The 23861-nt window shown below is 40.4% G+C and overlaps 1 long non-coding RNA gene across 1 annotated transcript in view; it reads right to left on the reverse strand.

Moving 5' to 3' along the window:
- Positions 1 to 1175: 1175 nt before the first annotated feature.
- Positions 1176 to 23861, reverse strand: part of LOC140491452 (uncharacterized) — a 73067-nt gene continuing 50381 nt past the window's right edge. Inside the window, exons 2-3 of the long non-coding RNA XR_011963313.1 lie at positions 12002 to 12191; positions 1176 to 1566 (exon numbers count right to left, since the gene is read on the reverse strand). This is a non-coding gene — a long non-coding RNA (uncharacterized lncRNA). The remainder of the gene's footprint in view (positions 1567 to 12001; positions 12192 to 23861) is intronic.

Genomic DNA, 23861 nt, shown 5'->3' on the forward strand with positions numbered 1-23861 from the left:
TGGTTCTAACCAACTGCCATAAGATTGATAGCATTAATTCCTATTATAAGGTTAGTTATAAATTAAAGTTTTACAGGTACTTTTACTGTTAGCACTTTTTGTGAACAATTTATTTCGTTCAGGATGTACCAGACATTTTTTTTAGAAACGAGGAAAGCATTTCCTGAGACTAATTATCTTTCACATCAATGTTTGAATGCTTTTCCCCTAATGCTTCTATTATATTTTGGTTATATATGTGTATCAATAATTATATTGAAATCTATATCTGTGATTATCTAAAGAATCTTTAACTAGAACCTATTTCTTAACATTGTGAATAACTTCAAAGAAACACTTGATTCCTACAAAATAACTTCAGCTGTTGTTTTCACAGTTGTATGATGATTTAGGCTGAATGAGATTTACACCCCTCGTTCTAATGGGCACTGTTCACCTAATGGGACAACATCCGTTCTTTAATGAGGCCAGAATTAATCACTTGTCATAGTTTAATGAACTTGTGGCTATTTTTAGACATTCTCTTACTAAACTGTCTCAGATGGCTGTTTATGTAGGGCCTCCTGTTCACCTTGGAGTAGCCTGTTCAAAGTTACCATTGTGCTTCACTTAAGTGCTGAAGCAGACGTTTAATTCTGTTTTATTTACTTGTTCGTCATTGTGTCGAAATGCTGGAGCAGGCTTTTTCATTCTGTTTATCCTTTGTCAGTGATTTTGTCTCTTTTAAACATGGGTAGCCTTTACACCAGATCCCCATCCCACAGTGTTTCTTCTGTCATCGTTCACCTGGATCCATTCAGGATTTTAGGTCTCAGGTGGGTGCAGTACCAGCAGCAGTTGTTGCCTTCCTGGTGGCACCACTGCTCTGTGAAAAGATGCTCATCTCTGATTGGTTGACAATTCTTAGCTTTCAGGACTTTTGGCTTCAGAGAATTTGATCCCAGGGAGAGTCTGCCTCTTTCCTGTTGATTTCCTGAATGGTACTTAATTTTGTGAGACTTTTTAAAAGGAGGAAGCTCAAGATGTTTTGGAGTACAACAGCAGGTAGATCAAAGCAGCACTGTGTTCAGCATGGGGTGTTTATTAAAGAGAATTTAAGATGTCTGTTTACAACATGCATACCTCATGGTAAAGGCCACCTGATTGTAGCAGACTAGGAAGTATGTTTGCACATGATTGCATTTCAATCCAAACATTCCCCTTTTATTTAAAATCAAGCAAAAAACTGCATTATCAGGTACATTTTTCACTACCCAAGTTACAAAATGTATGCATGACTCTTCTCATGCATTAGCAGTTTGTTCTCTCCCTCAGTATTTGCATTCGCTTTGCACACATGGGACTAAATCTTACTATATTTTGGCAGTGTCATTTTCGTTCAGTTTCCTGGACAGTTTCTTTCTGCAAGGCCTAGGACTAAACGACCAAGCATGCTTCTATGGCACCCCGATCATTGGCTGCTAGTCCAATTCTCCTACTTGCTGCAGCTGGAAGGACTCGCTTTGAAGATCTGAACAATGAGCAAACTTTGTTTAGGCTGGTGTTGTTTTCCTTGGGTCAGCGAAGCTGGAGAGGAGACATGATGGAAATGTATACGATCATGAGATGTACAGATAGAGCAGATAGGACAACACTTTTTCCATTAGTAGAGGGATCAATTACCAGGAGCACAGATTAAAGCATAGAGGTAGAAAAATAAGAGGGTTGTTATTGAGAATTTATTTTAACCTAGTGGAAGTGGAAGTCTGGAACTCACTGTATACTTGAAAGGGTATTTGAAACAGAAACTCTTGTAATGTTTAAACAGTATTTATATATTCACTTGTGTGGCCTCCAGGACCATGGGCCAAAAGCTGGATAATGTAGTATTGCCAGATCTTTGTTGACAAGTGTGGACATGATGGGCCAAACAACCTCCTTCCAATCTATAAATGTCTATGTTTATGAGTTTATAATCCTGAAATCCTGGCATTGATGCTATATTTTAAAGACCATTACTCACTTGGTCAGGCGTAGGTAGTCCAGCGCTGCCCTGCACATTCATAGACATTCACTCTGGGCATGGACGAGAAAGCAAAAAGTGGTATCCGGTTTTGTGGACAAGGACCTGGAGGGTACAGAGTAGGACTGTCCTCTTTTGAGTGAACTACCAGAGAAGGCAATGCCAGCAGACACTGTCAACTTGCTGAAATGGTTTATTGCACTGTTATATTGAAAATGTCTTCTGAGGGACATTGAGGGTTACCAGATCTAGCTTTAGACTTACTCTGGCTAAGATGAGTGTCACGTGCTTGACATCTACAGATTTAGAACTCCAGATCCTTGTTTGTTATGTTGCAATGGACTCACAATGTCCTTTTGGCAGGGCATGGTACAATCATATTGCCTCAAACTTACTTTAAAGGGCTTCACTTTGGATTGCCATGTTGTATCAACTCACACCGGCTTGTGAATGCCGCGATGTTGCATGATGCACCAATGTCAATCTGACACTTCATGGGATGTTTTCAACAGTCATTATTTCAACAGTCACTAACCATCCCTCATCTCCCAACTTGTCTGAACTGACCTGCTGTATGGTGTACAGAGGTTTTGCCCACTGCAGTGTTCCTACAACAAACCCCAGGATGGAGTAGGTTATATTAAGAGGCTGTTTCTCATACCTATTATGGTGACACAGGCACAGCTGTCCAACAGAGGTAACACTGTTGTCCAGAAAAGAGGGTTCTATTGGATTTAAAATGAATGCACCTTGAAAATGTTCCAGGAAAGAAACTTTCTCCAAAATGCCGCTTACATGCTACATGTAAAGGGCAGGGTAGTGGAGGACGGCTGAGATGTACACTGCATTGAAGAAGCCACCTCCCAATGAGGATTTTATGTGCCATAAATGGGCCATAATCTGCCAGCTTGGAGTCCCACCTCAAATTCTTCCTTCATGAATCCCCCACCCTCACACCCCACCACCGTTGTGATAACTCTTGAATTCCAAGTGGGTGACAACATCCAGTGGTTTTGTTATGAAATAATACTCATCATGAAAATTATGAAATTACTGAAGAAACTGAAAGGCATCTGAAAAAGCCAGTAACATCAACCAGGTAAATAATAATTAACATGACAGGCAAAGTACACACTTTCATCAAGCTTGAAATTCAAACAAACAATCAGTGCTATTCTCTTAACCGTCGAAAATAGATGAGAAAATTAGAATCTGAGCAAGGTGCAGTTTGTGAAATTACCTCTTGCTGGGAATATGTTAGCTAATATTTTCAAAAGGATTAATTATTAAAAATAAATATTTTTCTCAATGTATGTTGTTGTTAATATTTAATCTGATGGCTGCTTGGGATTTGTTATGTTAAAGTCCAGCAGGTATACCCTCTGCATCAATCTCAAATGACAGAGAATAGCACACCATGGGGCGGACAAAGCACTCTGGTTCCCAAAAACATGTAGGTACAATTCTATTCAGTTGCTATTTCCCGATAACTTTCTCCTCGTGAATAATTTTAGCATTTTTGAGAAAAATTTGGGGCAAAAACCGTTAATGGACAACCCCAGGTTCTTGCACACATCTCGAGAGTACAGATTGAATCAAGTAAGGCAACTAATTAAGAAATATTGGTGCATTTTCAGTTTTCAGGAAAAAATAATGTTCCTTACTACAAGAAGTATCACTTTAACAAGATCTTAGGTCATCCGTGACCAAGGTCACATTAGGGAAAAATAGAAATAATTATATCTAAAACACTATATCTACAAATATGAAATGTTTGCAACAAAGCAGCTAAATAATAGCATACATTGAAAGAAATTAGGTTTAAGTTAAAAGTTAAAAGCTTGGTTGCAGTGCGGCCAAGGGTGGAAGTTAAATGTTCCAGGATACTTGACCTTAACAGGAGATGGACTAAATAGAAACTTGTTCACCTGGTAGTAAAGCATGGGATAATTACAGAGAAAGAATCTTAGCTCAGAAAGTCAAGTTTGGGTGGAAATTGCAACTAGCAGAGTAGATAAGGAAGAACCTAATGATATATTATATTTTGATTTTCCAGAAGCAATTCATAATGTGTGCTTGAGAATATTAAACAGTGATGGGATTGGGGTGAAAATATTATCACGGAGTGAGGATTGTTTAGCAAAGAGAAAACAAAGTTAACATTTCAAGCCTATTATAATTGTTCTTTGGAACTGAAGGGACATGAAACCATGGTGGGTTTTATGCTGATATTGAGTTTATCCAGCACTTTCTAATTTAATTTCAGATCTCATGCATCTGCTGTATTTTGCTTTTATAACATGAAGTGAAAATGGATTAACAGAGACAAAACAGAAAACACCAGCACGGTGGCACAGTGCTTAGCACTGCTGCCTCACAGCGCCAGAGACCCGGATTCAATTCCCACCTCAGGCAACTGACTGTGTGGAGTTTGCACATTCTCCCTGTGTCTGTGTGGGTTTTCTCCGGGTGCTCTAGTTTCCTCCCACAGTCCAAAAAAATGTGCAGGTTAGGTGAATTGGCCAAGCTAAAATTGACCATAGTATTAGGTGATGGGGTGAATAGGTCTGGATGGGTTGCGCTTTGGCGGGTTGGTGTGGACTTGTTGGGCTGAAGAGCCTGTTTCCACACTAAGTAATCTAATCTAAAAAAAATGCCATTTTTAGATTGGTAAGTTGTAAGTAATGGGCTTTGCAAGTATCAGTGTTTGAGCCTCAATGGTTTACATTCTTCATAATTAACTTTATAAAGAATTAAAACTTGCTTTAGGAATAATTACCTGGGAAATTGCTTAAGGACTGATTGCTCCTCATGTTCCATATTAGAACTCATTTAGGACAATGTATAGCACTTAACTGGATAATAGTCCATCATCCTTACCTAATATGTTTGGGAACAAACAAGTTCTTGCAAAGTATTTGGAGTTCTACTTAGAGACATATCATCTTCTACATTTTACCTGTTGCTGGTGGTTTGAAGAATAAATTTGAAACACATTGGGAGACTTGCTAGAACACTTGTTGCATACTTCACAAATAATCTATTTAGTTTTATTGTCAAAATCTCTGAGGATTTCACTTAAAAATAAAATAATTGCACTATTCTATCTAAATTGGACAACCTACAGAAAGTAGTGTCACCATAATCATAGGAGAAAGTGAGGACTGCAGATCCTGGAGATCAGAGCTGAAAATGTGTTGCTGGAAAAGCGCAGCTCGTCAGGCAGCATCCAAGGAACAGGAGAATCGACGTTTTGGGCATGAGCCCTTCTTCAGGGCTCATGCCCAAAACGTCGATTCTCCTGGTCCTTGTGTTGCTGGAAAAGCGCAGCAGGTCAGGCAGCATCCATTTTCAGCTCACCATAATCCTACCTGACCATTGGGTTGCTCTTCATTAGAGAAAGGTGTAATCTGAGGGTTATTGTGTTTCAGGTGAGGAGAGAGGAGAGTTTGAGAAGGAGGGTTCATAGTGACTTCATCTGGTATGTGAATTGAGCTCATGCTATTGGTGTCACTCAGTATGACAAACCAGATGTCCAGCTAATTGAGCTAACCAACCCCTATTTAATTTACAGAAGGTACCAGAGGAAGTTATTTGGTTTTGATGTGGCTAAGGGCCCTCCTTGGTCTGTTGGAGGAGGACAGGCCAGCCAGAGCCAGAACACTTGCTGCAACAGTGAGAGAAAGAAGAGAGAAAGTTGGTTTCCTTACCTGCTTTGTGAGAATACGACATCCCTTCTCCTTTGTGGTTCCTTCACTATGACCTTCAATACCATGTTGAAGGACTTACATGACCTCCCACAGGGTCGCTGAGCAAGCTTGAAATATATTGTGTGTTAAGTGTAACTGAGTGAATGGAGTTGACAATGTTCAAATCCCATCTGCTCCAGAACTGTGTAACAACATCTCTGAAAAGGTTGCTTAGAAAATATCTACACTGCACTGTGAAATTGAGTTTAACTCACAGTTGACAACCTGGAGGTATATGTTCAGTATATCCAACCAAGTTCACCGTGGGCGGCACGGTGGCACAGTGGTTAGCACTGCTGCCTCACAGCGCCTGAGACCCGGGTTCAATTCCCGCCTCAGGCGACTGACTGTGTGGAGTTTGCACGTTCTCCCCGTGTCTGCGTGGGTTGGGCCGAAGGGCCTGTTTCCACACTGTAAATAATCTAATCTGATCTTAAACAATAATTATAACCATTATTACATTCTGTTAAGGCAGACTATCAAACAGGCATGTCTTATCAACACAGCAACACAGCCTGTTTTCAACCTTTTAGATTTGTTGGATTTGTGAGTCAGATTATAATCTGAATCTTGAGTTCTATTGGCCCTGACTTTCCATTGCACATTTTGCCTGGCTGCAGAATGATCAGAGTAATAGTAGCCTAAACACAATATGATTGTTTAGGCTCAACACATGAATGGAAAAGTCTGATCAAATTGCTGATAACAACCATTTATTAGAACAAGCATCCATTTGCTACTTAACTAACTTGTAAAATTGCTACTGAATTTAATCTCTTACATGTGCCTAATTTATAGTACACCAGCATGATGAAAAATAATTATGATTCCGTGGAGATTAGATGACCATGTAAACATATGGGATAGAATAAACCACCTCTGCCAAAACAGTAGATCATTTCAAATCAGAAGTGACATTTCTCATTTACAGTATTATTGGGATGTACAAATATATCCAGAAGGTGACTGCAGTTCATTACAGATACTTTAGCATTCTTCTCTGAATTCATAATGATGCAAGTATAAAATAAACTAAAAATAGTTTGAGTGAGGAATTGCAATACTAACTACAAACATGAATCCTGACTAGAACCAAATATTAGAGGAGAAAGTGAGGACTGCAGATGCTGGAGATCAGAGCTAAAAATGTGTTGCTGGAAAAGCGCAGCAGGTCAGGCAGCATCTAAGGAATAGGAGAATTGACGTTTTGGGCATCAGCCCTTCATCAGGAATGAGGAAAGAGGAAAGTGTGCCCAGCAGGCTAAGATAAAAGGTAGGGAGGAGGGACTTGGGGGATGGGCATTGGGAATGCGATAGGTGGAGGGAGGTCAAGGTGAGGGTAATAGGCCGGAGTGGGGTGGGGGCGGAGAGGTCAGGAAGAAGATTGCAGGTTAGGAAGGCGGTGCTGAGTTAGAGGGATTTGAATGAGACAAGGTGGGGGGGGAGGGGAAATGAGGAAACTGGAGAAATCTGAGATCATCCCTTGTGGTTGGAGGGTTCCCAGGCAGAAGATGAGGTGCTCTTCCTCCAACCGTCGTGTTGCCATGGTCTGGCGATGGAGTCGTCCAAGGACCTGCATGTCCTTGGTGGAGTGGGAGGGGGAGTTGAAGTGTTGGGCTACGGGGTGGTTGGGTTGGTTGGTCCAGGTGTCCCAGAGATGTTCTCTGAAACGGTCCGCAAGTAGGCGGCCTGTCTCCCCAATGTAGAGGAGGCCACATCGGGTGCAGCGGATGCAATAGATGATGTGTGTGGAGGTGCAGGCGAAGTTGTGGTGGATATGGAAGTGTCCCTTGGGGCCTTGGAGGGAAGTAAGGGCGCAAGTTTTGCATTTCTTGGGGTTGCAGGGGAAGGTGCCGGGAGTGGAGGTTGGGTTGGTGGGGGGTGTGGACCTGACGAGGGAGTCACGGAGGGACTGGTCTTTTCGGAACGCTGATAGGGGAGGAGAGGGAAATATGTCTCTGGTGGTGGGATCAGTTTGGAGGTAGCGGAAATGATGGCGGATGATACGCTGGACATGGAGGTTGGTGGGGTGGTAGGTGAGGACCAGTGGGGTTCTGTCCTGGTGGTGGTTGGAGGGGCGGGGCTCAAGGGCGGTCTCTGCCGCATCTGCTCCCAGGAGGACCAGTTTCAAAACCGTACCACCCAGATGGCCTCCTTCTTCAAGGACCGCAATTTCCCCCCAGATGTAGTCGACGATGCCCTCCACCGCATCTCTTCCACTTCCCGCTCCTCTGCCCCTCCAAACGCCACCAGAACAGAACCCCACTGGTCCTCACCTACCACCCCACCAACCTCCATATACACCATATCATCCGCTGTCATTTCCGCCACCTCCAAACGGACCCCACCACCAGGGACATATTTCCCTCCCCTCCCCTATCAGCGTTCCGAAAAGACCAGTCCCTCCGTGACTCCCTCGTCAGGTCCACACCCCCCACCAACCCAACCTCCACTCCCGGCACCTTCCCCTGCAATCGCAAGAAATGCAAAACTTGTGCCCACACCTCCCCCCTTACTTCCCTCCAAGGCCCCAAACGACACTTCCATATCCGCCACAAATTCACCTGCACCTCCACACACATCATCTATTGCATCCGCTGCACCCGATGTGGCCTCCTCTATATTGGGGAGACAGGCTGCCTACTTGCGGAATGTTTCAGAAAACATCTCTGGGACACCTGGACCAACCAACCCAACTACCCTGTAGCCCAACACTTCAACTCCCCCTCCCACTCCACCAAGGACATGCAGGTCCTTGGACTCTTCCATCGCCAGACCATGGCAACACGACAGTTGGAGGAAGAGCGCCTCATCTTCTGCCTGGGAACCCTCCAACCACAAGGGATGAACTCAGATTTCTCCAGTTTCCTCATTCCCCTCCCCCCACCTTGTCTCATTCAAATCCCTCTAACTCAGCACCGCCTTCCTAATCTGCAATCTTCTTCCTGACCTCTCCGCCCCCACCCCACTCCGGCCTATCACCCTCACCTTGACCTCCCTCCACCTATCGCATTCCCAACGCCCCTCCCCCAAGCCCCTCCTCCCTACCTTTTTTCTTAGCCTGCTGGACACACTTTCCTCATTCCTGAAGAAGGGCTGATGCCCAAAACGTCTATTCTCCTGATCCTTGTATGCTGCCTGACCTGCTGCGCTTTTCCAGCAACACATTTTCAGCTATAACCACATATTATCCAATAGTACTGTTGAGCTTTAAACAGCTCTGTTTTAATGTTTAAAAATCACACAATATCAGGCTATAGTCCAACAGGTTTAATTGGAAGAACTAGCTTTCGGAGCACTGCTCCTTCATCGGGTGGTTGACTATAACCTGGCGTTGTGTGATTTTTAACTTTGTACACCCCAGTCCAACACCGGCATCTCCAAATCATAACTGTTTTCATGCTGAACAACTGCAAAAGTTACAATCAATTCACAAGCTGTCATCATATTGGATTACCATATTGCAGCAGCCACCTTTCCAACCTCCTCCATGGGGCAGTAACTACTTCTAATAGTGTAGAAAAAAAAATTTGTTCCAACCTCAAGCATAGCAATCTAATATCATTAGGTTTTGGAATGATGTTTATAAAACAGCTGGAGCTGCTCAGTAGGATAGTAATGAGACATTTGGGACGGTAATGATAAAATTATGGTATTATCCTTACGAGGTCATTAATCATGGTGCTGTATTCAATTTTCAATATTCTGTCATGTTAGGCTGATCTTTGTCTTAAACACACTGCTAGTCTTGCCTCACACAAAACTCTCTTCAATACCAAAGATGTGCAATTGTCCACTCATTTGTTTTCCATGCACAATTTTTCAGTGATTATTCAAGTCTTAATTGAAAGTTTAATTAGATGCAGTTAACCTTAATTTTTGCTGTTGATTTTTTCATTTCCATTAAACTCATACCCATGTTTGATCATGTAGTTGAGGAGGAGTGTGGGCAGATGACAGGGCCGACAACCTCCTGGTAACATAACAAACAAAACAGAACAGTAAACTGAACAAAGTTGGTTTTCTTTTAAGTTATCATTAAAAAGCAGATTGTACAGCCGAACTGTGAGGAATAATGTATTAAGGCTTGGGTCTTTATTAAGACTATTCTTCATTTTATACACTCCCTTGATGGCTATGTAATGATATATAGGTATGGATCACAGCATATTATTTTCTTTCAGGTCTTGTTTAATAATGGTTCTACATGATATTAACTTATTGCATTTTGAAGTATTTCATTGCCAGGTTTAGGAGAGGTGAATTGACTCCCTTCTGTACGAGCATTTTGGTTGAATTCAACATTAGATGGACTGGAGGGCTGCCTTTCATTGTACAATGAAAGAAAGATAGGAAAGTATAGTGAGTGTGAAACAAATCAAGTTCTTGAGAAAACATTTTCTCATTTTTTCACTCAAGATGTAAATGGTGGCTTCTGAACTTCAGACAATCCTATTCCAAACTTATTTATCTGACTCATCTTATTTATATGTTCATTCCAATTCTCTTCCCCTCCTCCAAGAAACTAGATGGTGCAAATTCTCAACATGTAAATCAGAACAGGGCATGCAGCTGCAGTTCACCAAATGCTTGTCCCAGCCATTGGGCAAGCACCTTTTTACAACAATGACCTTACATGGTTCATGCTTCCAAGTCTGTTCAAGTCAGCACTGACAAACCACCAGCACATCATCATTTAGATTAGATTAGATTTAGATTTTATTTCGATTAGATTACAGTGTGGAAACAGGCCCTTCGGCCCAACAAGTCCACACCGCCCCGCCGAAGCGCAACCCACCCATACCCCTACATCTACCCCTTACCTAGCACTATGGGCGATTTAGCATGGCCAATTCACCTGACCTGCACATCTTTGGACTGTGGGAGGAAACCGGAGCACCCGGAGGAAACCCACGCAGACACGGGGAGAACGTGCAAACTCCACACAGTCAGTCGCCTGAGGCGGGAATTGAACCCGGGTCTCTGGCGCTGCGAGGCAGCAGTGCTAACCACTGTGCCACCGTGCCGCCCATCATGCCTTCCCTTAGAACAACTCTTGCATCATTTCATCCCTTCAACACACTATGTTGGAGCACATGGGCCCCTTTTGACTTAAACGCTTCTGCCAGGTCCCTCTGTGTGCAAGAACACATAAATACATCATGCATTGTACAGGGTATACATTATGGCTTTCAGTTAGCTTTCATAGCTCTCATCCACTTTGCGCTTACTTCAGCTCTTGTAGACTCAACATTGCTTTCTTAGCGCACACTCACTAACTTCAGCACTGACTTAGAATGGCCAGCCTCTTGGTAGCTCATGTTGCATTTTTAGTGCACAGCGTCCTTAGAGCTCAGTTCCAGGTTGACAGTCTTTGTTTGCCATACATTGCTTTTTAGCATGGACAGAGAAGTAGGGAGTATTGAACAGTCAGGAGATTGACATGTTGTTGTGTGGCACAGTGAAATGGCAACATCGCACCTGTGCTAGCAGTTTACACACTCCATGGGCTCTGGAAATGGTGGGGGAGGCTGAAAGGTCATAGGGTATACAGGGACAGGTACACAAAAGGGAACATGAGATAGGGAGAGAAAAGGGAAGCAGGGTTGGGGGTGGGGGGGGGTGTGAATTAGTGCATCACAGGCACAGCCTGAAAGTCACTCATACTGATTGAAGTTGGAACCTTGTCATGTTGATTCAAAAGTCAACTGCACAGTACTACCGACACCACTTGCAAAGTGGGTGGAATAAGTTACTGCCTTTTTCTTTTGGATCAGTGTAAACTCTTCAACTTGGAGGTCCTGCTTTGAGCAATTGTAGTAATCATATCTCCACTGAGATGCCACCCATTTGGCTTCAATTTATATTTCAGTGGCAGCTCATACATTGTCAAAGATGGCATATTAGAAATTATGGCTTCAAGCAATCATGGCCATTATATTGGGCACACTAATTAACTCCTTGTCTTGACAGCTAATGCAACTAGAATGAGAACAAGGTGTTTAAAAGCAGAACCTGAATTTTGATTTTCACAGACAAATTCCATATCTAGCATGGGAAGATAATGCCTCACAGCTGCCAGATTTGCACATTAAACTGTAAATATGCAAGCGTATGGTCTGTAATGTGGAAATGAGCCTTTGCTTTGGGAGGGGACAGGGTGAATTTGGAGACCTATTGGCAGAAATCTCCACCTGATGCAGCGCTAAAATTTTAATTGTGCAACATATATTTGAGTAAGGTGACATACCTCAGAGCTCCTTTTGGAAGCATGGCAATGACTGTCTTGGGAAGCCTCCATGCTACACTGTTCCAGGGCATAACATGAATCTTCATTGTGATGGATGTGAGGGCTCAGGAGTTTCTTCAATAAAATTATCTTCCTGAATGTATCTCTCATGGAGATCACCATGGTTGGATTCCTTGTGGCCTTGGTGTTACTGCAAAAACAAGACAACATAGGAGGAGACAGTGATTATTGACTCATTAGCAAAAACAGTAATCTTCAGAGGCTGCTGCACACCACCAAAGGGAGAAACAGCAGCTTAAGGTGCATTGAGGTGGAGGAGAATTGTGTGACTCTACATTAATAGACCTTGCTGTCATTTTATTCAACTGTCTGAAAGACAGTGCAGGCACTGATTAAGGATGTCCTAGCCAATCATCACTGAACTATGTCATCTGCTGGAACAAGACTTGTGCTCAAAAGAATGGGTGACTGTCCTCATTCTGGTGGCTGTCAAGCTCATAGCTGCCCTGAATTTTACTGCCAGCAACACATTTCAAGGAGTAAATGGGCATCGATTGGCATCTCCCAATCTTTGACCTACAAGTACATCCAGAGCACAGCTGTTCATATCCTTCCCTAATGATGAGGAGAATCTAACAGCGCAGACCCTAGGACTCTCTACCACCACTGAATAACCTGAGATGCAGGGCACTATCTACTGCAGGTTGAGATGATTCTTTTAATACTTCTACCATTGGTTAACCTTCAATGTTTCAGAGTGCATGGAGACTGCTAAGTTGCGCTAAAATGCTTGAGCATCTGTAGGACAGTCATTAACCTGACAGAAGCAGACTTTATGCAATTTTTCTCTGCAGTCCAATACTCAATGGGGGGAAGCAGACATGTGAGCTACCCAATGTACATCTCCCAATCTTGAATAGCAGTGCACTCCCTTGATATATTGTTATGTAAAGGGACATTTTCCTGCAGAGATGTGTGGATTCACCACTGATTCGGTACTCTCAATCACAAGATAGTTTATGTTGGTATAATGCATGCAAAACAGGCCATAGCACATTGCATGTACATTGCTTTTAAGCTCAGTGTTGTTCACATAAAAGCATGGTTATGCAAAGTATTGTCAGTCTCCCTGTTGGCAAAATGGTGGATGAGCTTGTGTTGAGTTATGTGCATCACAGTGTGGGGACATGTTCTTAGATTGTAGCATCTAATGTTGCGTGCATCTGGGCTTTAAATATGGTGTTGGAGGCATATGTCCTGGTAGGTCCTGTTAGTGGCAAGAATTTCGGCTTCTCTGGCGACGTGATTCCCCAGTTGCATAATTAATGAAGTGAAGTATTGAAATCTCCATGAGAAAAGTTGCTCTAAGTTATGGCAGACTAGGTATCATGATTCTTACTCACCAAAACACTAATTGAAAATGGGAAACTTTCATCTTCTCCTTAGCAAGAGGATATATTGCTTTCTGATATAAAAAATATAGTTGCCCATTGTCAAAATTATCAGTAAAGAGCCAATCATGAGGTTTTCTTGAGTAAAGAAAGAGAAATTTTATTATCTATTAAGCCCAAGAAAAATAAATAAAAATATATGTCAAGCATAGATACAGACAGATACAAGGTTAAGAACGTTTCGAGTCCAGTACAAAAGCAAGATTAATGGAATATACAGTGTCCTTGAGGTGTAATAACTTAACTTGAAATCATGTTTTTTAATTTATGTTTTGCATTCTCAGCAGTAACAATGTTTTAGATCTCCTTAAGTTCTCAATCTCTAGATATGTTGCATATAAAAACAAATTTCTGACGAAACACCGGTGGTCTGGCAACACATCTGCGGAGAAAGGAGGGTTAACACTAAGTGCAGTTTCTCTTCATCAGAATTGATACCAGCTAGAAAAAGGTATTATTTATGCTGAAGATTTGGGGTGGGGGGGGTAGGCGATGAATGAGGGAGGAGTGTGATAAGGGAGAGTGTGTAGATGCAAATGGAACCCAGACAGACGATATAAAAGGAGGGTATGCAAACAGGAATGACTGATAGCAGGCCTGGACAGAAGAGGAGCTCAATAAATGATAGACAGCTGAAAGTAGGAGAAAATAGGTAGTCGGTGCTAAACATATATCATTTCAGGATCACGTGTACGGGTAGGTGTACGCATGGGTGGACAGAATCAGGCACGAATGCTTTCAACTCGATGTTGAGTCCTAGAGACTATGGAGTCCAGAGCAGAAAATGAAACGCAGTTCTCAGAAATGGAAACATATTGAGGAAAGGAAGGGAGGAGATAGAGATGGACTAGGTGAAGATGATAGCAGGGTGGAAATTGGAAGCAAAATTGATAAACTTTTCAAATTCTGGCTGAGAAAGGAAAACAGTGCTGAAGATGTCATCGATGTACTGGAGAAAGAATGGCCAGATAAGACTAGAACAAAGAACACTGTGTACACCTCACAAAGAGGCAGGCATAACTGGACCCATGCAGATATCTATGGCCACCCTTTTGACCTGAAGAAAGTGAGAGGAGTTGAAGGAGAAATTGTTCAAAGCACTTGGCCAGGTGGAGAACGGCGGTGGTGGACGTAAATGGTTCAGGCTTCTTTCCAGGAAGAAGAAGAAACTGTTGAGACAATCCTGATGGGGGATGGATGTCTTTAGGATCCATAGTAAAGAAGAGGTGGCTGAAGATTGCAAACTGAAAATTCTGAAACTGATGTGTAGCATCAGAAGAATCATGGATGGAAGTGGGAAGGGATCAGAAAAGGAGATAAAAACTTGAGTCAAGGAAGGAAGAAATAAGTCCTGTGGGACAAGACCAGGCAGAAACAATGGGTCAGCCGAGGCAATCTTCTTTGTGGATTTGGGGAGCAAGTTGAAGCAGGCTGAATGGAGTTGTGGACTATGAACTGGGAGTGTTGGAGGTATCCCCAGATGAGATGAGGTGAGTGACAGTTGTGGATACAATAGCCTGATGCTTGATGGTGGGGGCAGGTCCACGGGGAGGTCAGAGGATTTCTGAGAACTGGCACTCAGCCTCCCTGATGTTGAGGTCAGTACGCTAGACAACAGTGCCCGTCTTATTGTCAGGTTTGATGACAAAGTCAGGATTGGATGTGAAACATTAACTTTACTTTCTCCCTACTGATGCTGCTATACCTGTTGAGTTCCTTCTGCAATTTCTGTTTTTGATTCAGATCTCCAGTATCGACAGTTCTTTTATTTATGTCTGGATGCGTCTCTCCAATTTATGTCATCATTGAGTGCTTTATTCCTTAAGAACCAGAGAGAGATTTCTCTAGTTCTGCAATCACAAACACATTTTCCCTGCTCTGCCAAAAAGAGTCCCATAAAATGCAGCTGGTGTGTATATTTCAATGTCTGAGTTAATAATTTCCAAGATTGATAATTGCAGGTGCACCTTCATCTCCAATTGTGAATCTTATCACAAAAGTTGTAAATCACAGTTAGAGATGTGGGATTTTCATGCATGATTGGGTGGACTTGTTTTGCTATCTTTTACTAAAAACATTAATTTTGGTTCAGACAATCTCATTTATTCCACATTGATTTCACAAAGCTTAGCTAACCTGCGTGGTCAACTGATTTTAGTGGCCATTATGTCATTTTTTTTTCCCTGTTCAACTATTTCAGTAAATGAAAATTCCAAGTATTAATAACAATGATGAAATTTGAAAATGACAGTCTATATATTATCTCAACGCTGACATTGCAATTATCAGATGGACATTAAAGCAAAATAAATGGCACAGTACAGATTTACCAGGAGATCAGTATGACAAAGTTCAAAAGAGGAAGAAAAACTTTAAAAATTGCATATGCTCCATTGGAACAGAATAAATTAAGGGATACAAGCTACTTGAAAGTGCACTTATTATTTTTTAATTTGTTTTGGTGATTTCTCTTTTACACTTACTCCCTTATCTTTAACAGCAATAATTCAAAGTTTGACTAGTCTTTAAACATTATAGATTCCTCATATGTTTGAATATTTATTTTGCCTTTTTTTCCTATCTTTGCTCCCATCTTAAATAAAAGCTGGCTTAAAGCAGGTGGATGTGACCTCCTACTAAAAGCCCATCTCCCTGCTTCCAGTAAATTATTCTGTTCTGCAGTACCACAATTATAATGCTCTGCACTAAGTATAATTTTTCTGAGGTTCTGATGCTTGGAATGTTCATTTAGGAAAATGTGAGAAATGAAAACACACAGTCATGTGACTGGTTTTGAAGTCTACCTAACAACAGCGTTGGGTGACATAGCTCTTAAAGGTTAAACAGGAGATTCAGAATCTCCCCACTTCAGGGACTAACTCTGAGCTGGCTGGTCACAGCAGTGTACTGTGCACATGTACTTCATTTGCTAGGAGGAAGATGTAAAATATTTACAATTGCAGACAATAGCAGTAGCTCTATGTTAAGTGCTAGTTTCCAAAGTTCTGGAATATTTTGTGAATGTTTAGTTATAAACTGTGTGCTTTACACTGTTCATTTACTTCCAAGATACACTCAAAAAATACCCCTTGCAGCATATTTACCTGGATGCAAGGCTCAAAGGATTCATGTTTCCATAGAGATGGACCTTGAAAGGTTTCTAAGGTGAGTTTGATACTCACAGACAAGTAGCAGCATCCAAGGGAGAGAAATTAACTAGGGCTGGTTTAGGGAATTGAATGAGGATGGAAGCTAGTTTTTGGATTTAAAGACCAAATTCACAAATGAAATTGCCTCAGTTGAGCTGGAGCAAAAAAAAATCTCCAGGAAATCTTTCACCATGAGGGACAGTTTTTGCCTAAAGGCTACTCAACTAGGAAAGGAAAAGACAGAAATAAACTTTTGGGAGCTAAGAATCATGTTGGACTGGTTGTGGGAGAATTGGTTTTTTTACTATGGATGGTCAACATAATGTATACCTGATGGTGGATTTTTCAGTTGTGTTAAAAATTCCATCCCACCATTTAAAGAATGTTTCGTACGAAACACTTCATAGTCAATGTGGCTTTTAAGCTGCCTGTTGCAATATGTACGTTAAAGTGTGAGAACATACTATGTCATTATTTCAGTTAGCAACTTGAAATAACTGCACAAAGACTGGTTTCTTATCATCAAGTCATCCTTTATTTACAATGTGAACAGTACACTGGTTGTGACCAGCCAGCTCAGAGTTAGTCCCTGAAGTAGGGAGATTCTGAATCCCCTGTTTTTATCCTTCAGCCTGAGCTCCCTGATTGGCACAGGTTGATAATCCCAATCAAGCTTTGCATAGTTAATGAGATCCACCTGATTCCAATCACTACAAACTGGAGACTCAAAATTAACTTTTTGAATTTATCAGTCTCCATGCGGATTGTGACAATGATCTTTCTGAATGGAAGGTTTGCCAATGAGAAGTGTACCAATGAGAAACTGGACTGTTCAAATATTTTGAAGTCAGCAGATTGTACTTCAGCACCTGCAACGTTTCTCTCCGTAGACCTTTGGAGCATTAAATGTACTAAATACATGAAGAATTGTGTCAGCAGCCTGATGAAATCAAACAGCTACTAACCTGTTAGTATTTGATGATCCATTTATATAGCACTGGTGGGTATTCCTTCCTACTGCTTGATATCATGTTTGACCATGGCAGGGTAAGAGATGGTGTTACCTGAATCATCGAGCTGGAAAATGGCAGCAGTGGATAGACATTGGTTGATAAAACAGAATCATTCAGGGCAAGCAAATCTTTGTATGTTCTTTTTGTGCACACCTTGGTTAGGCCACTGTTGGAATATTGCGTGCAATTCTGGTCTCCTTGCTATCGGAAAGATGTTGTGAAATTTGAAAGGGTTCAGAAAAGATTTACTGGTATGGAGGATTTGAGCTATAGGGAGAGGCTGAACAGGCTGGGGCTGTTTTCCCTGGAGTGTCGGAGGCTGAGGGGTGACCTTATAGAGGTTTACAAAATTATGAGGGGCTTGGATAGGATAAATAGACAAAGTCTTTTTCCTGGGGTCGGGGAGTCCAGAACTAGAGGGCATAGGTTTAGGGTGAGAAAGGAAAGATATAAAAGAGACCTAAGGGGCAACTTTTTCACGCAGAGAGTTGTACGTGAATGGAATGAGCTGCCAGAGGATGTGGTGGAGGCTGGTACAATTGCAACATTTAAGAGGCATTTGGATGGGTATATGAATAGGAAGGGTTTGGAGGTATATGGACTGGGTGCTGGCAAGATTGGGACTAGATTGGGTTGGGATATCTGGTCGGCATGGACAGGTTGGACCAAAGGGTCTGTTTCCATGCTGTACATCTCTATGACTATGACCAATACATAGGTCAAGAAATGTGTTAAATGCATTATATGTCACAAAATTGCCTGGATACTATGGACACCACTTTGGAGAGCTAAGAGCTGTAAGCATCCAAACTATAGATGTTTCTGAGGCCCACTTTGCATCCAGGAACAACTTCACCAAAGTTGTAAGGGAATTTGGTTACCTACTTATGAAATCTTATTCTGTTTGCATAGAATTAGCATGAGGAGAAGTAAAGAAAAGCAAGTCACAAGCTGACAGTTCACTGAACAGCAAAGCCATCATGTTCCATGAGGATCCAGTTTGACCCCTGCCTGTGTACAACTTCAATTGTTTCAATAGGAGGCACAACAGTTGGTCTCAGGGCCCTTAAATAATGGGACTAAAATGAATCCATCTTCTCACAATTACCATTTAAAAACTTCATCTTGAAATTGTATAATTATGGATGTCAACTGAATACAGGGTCAGGTCTTTTTGGGAACATATCTTTCCAAATTCCCCTAACTTGCAGTAAAGTAGCACATTGAGGCACAGAGTAAAAATTCATAGATGAATAATGGCCATTGAAAGCAAGAACAGGCTTTATTTTCATCCTTAAAGGTAATGACTAAAAATGCAGAATGTTTGAAAATCTAAAAGTTGCTTGGAAGTTTTAGAAATACCCAAATAGTTTCTCTGCAACTGAGATGAAATAAGGCAACTTTATATGTTTGATAGCAAACTTGGAGCAGAACATATTGGAAAGAACAGACTCCACAATTCTAATGAAGACAGTTAAAGTGCTAATCTGATCAGTTCTCTCTTAAGGTCTGACAACACTACTCTGTGTTCCTAACATTCATCAATAATACTGTAAATGCTTGCTTGTTTAGGCTGGCTTTGATTGATGATCTCACATTAGGCAGATTTTCTAAATAAGTTGCCATCTTTTAAAAGTCACAATATAAAAGTCACAAAAGTCACAAGATTTTTCCAGGTACAGAGAGAAGAAAGTTCTGACATAAACTTTCCTGCGCTACCTTGGCTATTTGTCACCATAATATCGGAGCTCTGAGAGAGGGGTAGTCGTTTTCAGATTGTCCTAAATCTCTTCGCTTAGACAAAAGCTGCATCTAGAATAAAAAAGTGAAGATAGAATGGAATATTGTAGGTAAGATTTTTGAATCCCTAATCAAGATTGACATGTTCTGAGTGAATAGAGCAGCTGCATGTTCAACAACATAGGACAAATGGAAGTAAAGGAACTGAAGTAAAATTAAACGAACTGTCGTAAAGGCTGTGTATAAAATTGATAATTGCTCACTCCTCATTTAATCTATGTATTAAAGATTCTTGTGTCAATACATAGTCATTTCAAGTCTCAGAGCTATATGTTGGAGCAGCTATTAACCAAAATGGTATTCGTTCAACATCACATGTAGCTTTGATGTGTAAAGTTATTACACATTTTTTTTTACAAGATGGATCAGCTGAAGAAATGTTTGGCAAGTTAAAGATAAAAGACAAGGCAGTTGAACACAAAAATGATATTGATTAAAATAACCAGGGAGTGACAGAAAGGGACAAAGCATGCAAACACTAGAATGTGCTAGCCAGTAGGGTCACAGAAGTAAAAAAAGGTGAAAAAAACAAATTAAAGATAGATGAACTTTTAGCACAAATATTGATAAATGTGTGTAGTATGATATCCATTACAGAGACATGGTTGCAGGTTAACAAAGAGAAAAAATTGAATATTCAAGAACAATTGAGAGGATATGAAGAAATGAAGATAAAGTGAATTAACTTTGTTAATAAAAGATGGGATTGGTGCAGAATAGGAAGTGGTGTTGACCTGGAAGATCAAATGAAGAATCTTTATGTGTAGAGTTTAGCAATAGCAAGAGAAAGAAGCCACTGATGGAAGATAACTATAAATCTTCTAATAGTAGCTACATTGATGAATGGAGCATAAGTCTAGAATATATTGGAGCTTATGTGAAAAGTACTGAAATCATCATGAGCCATCTTAATCTTAATATTATTGAAGAAATCAAATTGACAAAGGTAACTTGAAGAATGAGTTCATAGAGTAACGTTTGGCTAATTGCACTGATGAATACATTTAAGTGCCAACCAAGTAAGAACCACTAGCATGTAAGAATAAAGGAGCAGCATTGTGATAGTGCAAATGTGTTCAGGTGATGTAAGTTATATTATTGCAAGCTTCGATAAATTGGGAGAATAAACTTATCACTGTAGATTCAGAGAAGGAGCATTTTTCAAGATCTCTGAATTTAACATTCCTTTTATAGTTAAATTGTTTTTCAACAATTGTTTTCCTTATTGATACACTCGATGTGCAATGCATTTATTTTGTCTTAGTTAAACTCATGTAGCTTTATCTCTCCTACATTCTTGTATGTTTTCCAATCTCTCTCACTGACTATCATATATGTTCCTTTCCAGATGCATTCAATCTTAACTTTGTTAATATCCTGAATAGAAATAATGAAGATGGTCATGAATATGTTATTAATGGAATTGGGTAACAGTGTTGGATGGTGATAAGATGAAAAACAGATGGCAAAAAGGGCCTCATGATATACTTTTGAAGCTAAAACTAATGATTAGTGATCTGGGACAGTTGGGAGGGAATGTATAATTCTGGTGTGAGTCCTTTAGGAGTAGTTTTCAGCTCTTGAGGAGTTACTGAAACCTGGCAGCAGTTAGGGCCAGAAATACTAGCCTCTGACAGTGCAAATGGAAGGGGAAAAATGAAAAAAATGGGATTTTGGTATGTAGTGGCATGGGATTGTGGGATATATAGTATTACGAAATGTCAGAATTTGGAGCATTTGAGGAAAGGAGTGGGCTAGAGTTTGAGGACTGAGAAATCGAGCATACATTGAAAAATAAACTATTTTAACACTGTCTCTTGAATGATTTAGGTTTCACACACTGATACAGGATTGGAATGCATTCATAGGCAACACAAATCAGAGGATTGTTCCATTAATGTAAACATTTCTTTGCCATTGTTACCAATGAATAAAACAAGAGGACTTAAGAACCTCTGCTGGTTTGTGTGGAATGGAAGACGTGGGAAGAATCTCGACCCAGACCATCGGGGGAGCAGAATTGGACATTATAAAAACCAGCCCAATGTGGACATGGGATTGGGAATGGGCAAAGAATTTGTGGAGCTTTACAAGAACCCAGATATTGCAGCAGATAGGAAAAGCAACTGTTAACTTATACAAGATACTTGACCTATACCTTCTCTAACAAAGGTTTGGCAAGGTGTCTGTACCATGTGATCTTTGACATTATCACTTTGGGTGATGGCATTCATATATTAACCCTTTGAAACCTTTTTAAACTCCCTCCCCCCAGTGTTTTGTTCAGGTTATTATTAACACACATTCATTTTAGTATTTACATTTAAATACTATTCCATCTTCCATCAAGGCTCTAACTTCACAAATTTAATCTGTCAGGAGGTGTCTCTCCCTTATTATGTTCTCATTGGACTGAAATCATACTTCTTGTAAGTACTTTGGCTTGTCTTCCACTAAAGACTTCTGTACTTCTTTGACAGTTATATTTTGAAGACTATGCCTTTAGAAATTTTAACGATTAGACATTTATTTTGGCACAATTTTTTGAATGTGGGAAGCATTCTCCTTTACTTGCAGAACACTGATTTCATCTATAAAGCCTTTTTTTGAATTATAGCACTAGGAGTTTACAGCATCTTACACTTTACCTTTGGGTGTCTCATTTTTATGGTGTTTTTCACTATTTTGCACCGTAGGAAATGTATTGATGACTGATTAATCTGATGGAGATTCATCAGCTATTTCAACAGCAATGATGTATCTAATCAATTTTGTTTTCAAATCTCTGTAGTCACTTGCCTCAACATCTATAAATCATTGATGCAATATTCTATTAACTGTCTGGTTGCTAGACTTTTTGGTAGGCTTGGATCTTTACAAAGTCTTATTTACATATTTGTTCTGAGATTGCAGTGATTATCAAAGGCCTTCAAATATCCTCAAATTTGTCCGGTTCTTCCTTAATTCCTTTGCCTGCACTCATTTCATTTGCTGTTTCTCCGAAAGAATAAATAAATATGCTCATTTATTGTCTAGTCTTGAAACAATTTTATATTTTAAGAATTTTTTCTTCAACACGCCCAATATTGTGTCAGATTTGATCCATTGCTATGTTCAAAGCTTCTAGCTAAGAAACGTTTAAATTTATTGTTCTTTATTAACGTTGCTAGTTTTGTCTGTTTACTTCTATAAAATGTTTTTCAGTAATAGACCGTTTTCATTGTCTCTGAGCTTCACTATAACTTAGATTTTTAAATTTTGTTTTAATAGTTAGAATTGTTCTGCACTCAAAGGGCTGTAAATACTACTTAACTTTTCCTCCACATTCCCAGCAATATTCTAAACTGTCATTGTTTGTGGTACTTTAAACTGTTGGCTTCATAAAAAAAATTCCAAACCGTCACCTTTGTCTCATTCAGCCCATTTTGTCTCATTGCTCTGTTGGGATAAAATGATTTAGCCTAAGTATTCTGTGCCATTTTCCAAGCTTTGTACAATTACTTTAGTCTTTCTGTTATTGAAGCCTATTTGAATTTTCTTACCCAGTCCTCAACATCTGGCTTACCAACTCAATCTGGTGTGGAACAATCCTGGTAATTTTATGTTTTCTGTCTTTTGCTCTTCAGGTCGGTTTTTGTTTTCTTCTTTTCAGTAGGTTTAGATTTAAAGAAAAAATGCCATTACTCTTGTTAACAGCTTTCTTTAGCAAACTTTACTAGTGTTGTTATGTTGTAAATGACATCTAAATATAAAATCTTCAGATTCCGTGCTGACCACTTCTGAAGAAGGGTCACCAGACCCAAAACATTAACTTTGATTTCTCTTCATAGATGCTGCCAGATCTGCTGAGCTTTCCCAGCAACTTCTGTTTTTGTTTCAGACCTCCATGTTGTAACGTTTGCTGTATTTATTATCAATGCCACCACTAGGATGTGCAGCCAATGTGCATGCATAAAAGCACAGATATGCAGCGTCACACCACTACAAAACAGTGGAACAGCATTCACCAATTCTGCATCCAAATGAGCTCTGATAGCATCTGAATGATTCACATTCCATGCACAGCATTAGAAATTAAACTATACATCTGTGCTTGTATATGTACTATCGACCATGCATGTGCAATTACATTCTGGCTGAGAGTCATATGTCACTAGTAACTGACATTATTGGATGTGTATGTGCATGCTTGGGTGCCATTTTGTTGGCCAACTTTGCAACTGGCCAATTATTCTGGTAAAACTCGGATCCAAGGCTGATGTCCCTAAACTTCCATCTAATCCATAAAAATGCTGAGGTTTCTGTATTTATACAGTAACAGTTTTATTACTAGCTATTAACTGTTTACATGTGGTATATGAAACATGCCTTTCTCCATTAAGTTAAAAATCACACAACACCAGGTTATAGCCCAACAGGTTTAATTGGAAGCACACTAGCTTTCGGA

Source organism: Chiloscyllium punctatum, chromosome 19 (genome assembly GCF_047496795.1).
Source record: "Chiloscyllium punctatum isolate Juve2018m chromosome 19, sChiPun1.3, whole genome shotgun sequence".
Taxonomy (NCBI): domain Eukaryota; kingdom Metazoa; phylum Chordata; class Chondrichthyes; order Orectolobiformes; family Hemiscylliidae; genus Chiloscyllium; species Chiloscyllium punctatum.